This window comes from Papaver somniferum, chromosome 7 (genome assembly GCF_003573695.1).
Source record: "Papaver somniferum cultivar HN1 chromosome 7, ASM357369v1, whole genome shotgun sequence".
Taxonomy (NCBI): Eukaryota; Viridiplantae; Streptophyta; class Magnoliopsida; order Ranunculales; family Papaveraceae; genus Papaver; species Papaver somniferum.
In genome coordinates, this window is record NC_039364.1 from 116702609 (window position 1) to 116706881 (window position 4273).

Here is a 4273-nt window from a genome sequence, read left to right on the forward strand (position 1 = left end):
GAATTGTTGTTTGTGTCCCGTAGTTTCTTTTCATAAATACTTTCATTATTTAGGAAATTCTCAAATTTTTCCATGAATAACAAATCTCGAGTTTGAGTCGGTTTTGATTTTTTTTAATCCTCTCTTGTCGCACAAGTTAGGGTTTTCCCCAAATCTATTTAAGAGTTCTCTAGTTATTATTGTGATACAATTAATTGATTAATAATTTTTTTTAGAACTTGTCTAAGTTTAATTATGGTTTTTTACTTATAGTCGGGAAACCAAGGAATAATTCGAGATCTGAAAAAAGTATCCATTTTCTTTATTTTCAATATACCCGATGCACTAGATATTCCTATTTTAAAAGTTTGGGTGGCTCCAGGGTACCGCCCACCACACTAACTGCTCGGATCATGTTCATGATCTATAGTTCGTGAACTACAATAATCAATGAAAACAAGATCCACATAAACAACAAAGCCCGAAGTGCTCAGTCCTATGGCTGCGGATGATTAAATGCAGATAAGGAGCGGAGCAAAAGTGCTCAGTCCTACGACTACGAATGATTAAATGCCTAAGCGAGTATTTCACATCCACATGGTCGATCAACTAATAAATCACATCACATACCCGACATGGGTTCAGCTTATTAGCAAATTGTTTCGCTAAATCAGACACTTGACAATGTGAGATGAAATACAAAATTATATGGGTGCTTGCAAATACCGAGATATGTTCAAACAACCCTAAAATTACAATGATATTTCAAGTTTGATTCTCAAGTCCCTAGTGAAGTCGTAACTATAGATAGTTAGATACCATCGAACAACAATGATTTATGGTAATACATCGAAGAGTAGTAAATTTCGTGGTCCTTTACATCCACATAAACCCAGTTTTAAGTGAAGTTTTAATGCTAGTAATGTATATGATTCTTGAAGTTCGTGTGAAGATAATGCTTGAAGTTTAATAGGAGTTATAGGTTTTTACGGTTTCTTGTAAGAGCATGTTTTGCCCATTTCTTTTAATTTTTAGATACTTAAAGGTTTTGTCTGCCCTTAATTTTCTCTAAAGGGTCCGGAACCTTCGGGCCTCTTGGGTAATTACTTGTAATTACTGTTTTTGGCTTTAATATTATGACTTAGCTAAAAAAGAAAAGATACCATCGAAAATCCATGGAACGGAACACTTTAAGATCTCAGAGTTTCTCATTAACCATGGAGCGGAACCCTTTGAACTTTGAAGAGAAAGCCGCTCACGAACTTGTGGAGTCGGAATAAAATAGAATCACTGGACACAAACTCACAATTTAAGAAAGTGAAAAATACTAGAACCCCCTACTATATGGGTTCAATATATACAAGCCCCACAAAATGGATCCTCCACTATCAACTCCATACTTTCTCTTTTTGATAATTCTAGGCCCATAACTTTTATTTTTGGGGCCAGGTTTTGAATTATTCCGGATTGCTGACGTCATCACCTTTTTTAATAAATCAAAAAATGTTGGAAAACGATTAATAAAAAAATAATTTTTTAAAGTTTTAATAAAAAATTATAATTTATTGTTTTATTTTGTGAATGAAACTTTTTAGTCCCACATCGTGGAGTTTCCAATTTTTAGTAGTTTTAAGAAACTATATAAACCTTTTAGTCCCACATCGGGGAGTTTTTCTTCTTAAGTTGTATTTGTCAATTATATAAAGAAATTCACTACTTTTGTAAAATCTATGGGAAAGGGGTTGCTCTATATTTTAGAGGGACCCCTAAGGAAAAATATTTTATAGCGGTTTTTAAGCATTCGCAATTTTCCTTAACGGTTTTTTCGGAGTTGCCAAGCTCAAGTTGAGCATCTACTACATATGCTAGTAGTAGGTGTATTAGGGTGTTTTATCCTGGAGATATCCGTCCTGTGAGGGCTATAGCATCACTCTTGAGTGTAGCCGGGCGCTAATGTCTTAAGGACAGCGTGTTGAACACGTGACTCACTCTATTTTCCAAAGTTTTGCCTTGTTGCTGTTGCGGAGATACGGGGAGCTTGTTCGTTTCGTCAAAGCAATCACTTCCATTATAAAGGAGCTAAGTATCAATAACTTTTGCTTATTTGATTTTTCTTTGTTTTTGATTATTGCACCCAACAATCTTAAGACATTACCATTTGTAATAATCGAAAACGATCGATTGGTTTGTGAATCATGGATGTTAATTGTGGAGTGAAAAACAAAAACGAATTTCTGGTCAGCTGTAGAGTTTCAATTTTATCTTTTAATCTAGAAGGAATTTCGATGAACCCTTTTGACACAATGTAGTAGACATCCTGATAGTTACCCGCGTAAAATTTCAGAATATTTGGAGTTGTAAAAGTTTTTTTGATATTTTACAAAACAGAAAAACGTTTCTGAAAAATTCTGACGAGCAGAAAATTGTTGTTAACTAAATTAATTTTTGTGGGGTAACCATGAGTTTTTTGAAACGCTGATTCAAACGAAGTTTGTATATATAGATGTTATCTTCAAAACTCATATTTTACTTTCTGATTTGGAATTGTGATTTGTGAATAAAGGTGTCATCTCCGAGGGACATGGCTAATAGCCGCATGTGGTTGGAAACAAATCTTCCAAAGATGGCAAAGGTGAGAACATCGAACGCAACTCTAAGCATGGTCTTCATGATAAAGGTATATTTCGTAAACCTGAATCCGGAATTACTTTAGTTAAGGATGAGCGTTATGTTTGTAAAATTTCTGGCCACGCGGCAGTAAATTGTAGACAACATAAAAACCTTAATAAGTAGAAAGTTAATGCTAATTTAGTTGAAACAAACTAGAACGAGTTTGGTGGCATGATGTCGGAAGTTATTTTAATAACCAATGTGAGAGACCAGTAGGTGGACTCTGGAGCCACCAAGAATGTTTGTTGAAACAGAGACATGTTCACCTCCTATCATAGGATAGGGGATGTCGAGAAACTCTTATTGAGTAACTCATATGCAATAGAGGTTGCATAAAACGAAAAGGTCGAGCAGAAGCTCATATCTGTAATATTCTCACATTGAATGAAGTTTTCATGTTCCGAGCATATGCGAAAATCTTGTATCTTGTTCTGTTGTAGATGGAAAAATATTTAAGATCTTAATTGAATCTAGAAAACTTGTTGTAACTAGGCAGTGATTTTTTAAGCAAGAGTTATAGGACTTTGGGTCTATATAAGCTTAACGGAAAAACTGATGCTTAACTGGCTAGCATAGGCTTCGTACCCAAATTTAGTTTGGATTTTGAACACAAAAGTGAAATCTGTGAAGAATCAAAATATGCTATAAAATCTTTTAGCACAAATGTTCAGAGTAATTCTAAGCCTTTAGAATTAATTCAGTTAAGCCTAGTTGACATGAGTTCAACCCAAAACCACTGTGGTAAAAGATGGTTATAACTTCCGTAGATGATTGTACGAGGTACTATCTTGTATACTTGCTTAGGATAAGGATGACGCCGTAGAAGCCTTAAGATGTATAAACTTGAAGTTGGAAACCAATTAGAAGCCTTGAACATAACAACCGTATCCTTAAGGAGATGATAATTTCCATGTTGATTAGTTCAGGATTACCTGCGGCCTTGTGGGGGGAGGCAGTCCTCTTAACTAGTATATCCTGAATAAAGTACCCTTTTAAGAATCAGATGAAACTCCATATGGTTTATGGAACGGTAGATGACCTTCTTATGAATGTGTCAAAGTGTGGGGGCGTTTGACTAAGATTGTAATTCCTCTTCCTAAAAGAACTAGATTGAAACCAAAAATGTTGATTGTGTTTTCGTATAGGGTATATTGAGTATACTTCTACAAATAGATTTTTGGTTGTGTGTTCTGATTTTTTCTGACATTGGTGTGAATATTATTACGGAATCTAGGGATGCTGAGTTCTTTGAACATGTTTATTCTAAACCTGTACCTCATTAGAGATGTGTTGTTGATCCCCTAGATTTATCTTCAAATAGTCAGAACTTATTTTAAAGGAAGATGAAGTTGATGTTGAGCCTAAGAGAAGTAAAATAATTAGACTTGAGACTTCTTATGAAACCGACTTCATAACATGCCTAGCTTAGTCTGAGCCACAGACTTGTAAAGAAGCCTTAATATCTACTGAAACCCCATTCTGGTAAGAAGCTTCATTTAGTGAAATGGACTCAGTCCGTTGGAACCAGACTTGGGAGCTTGCTAGTTTACCTCCAGGTTGTAAGACCATGGGATGTAAATGAGTCTTTAAGAAGAAACGATAGGTAGATGAAACTGTGGAAAAA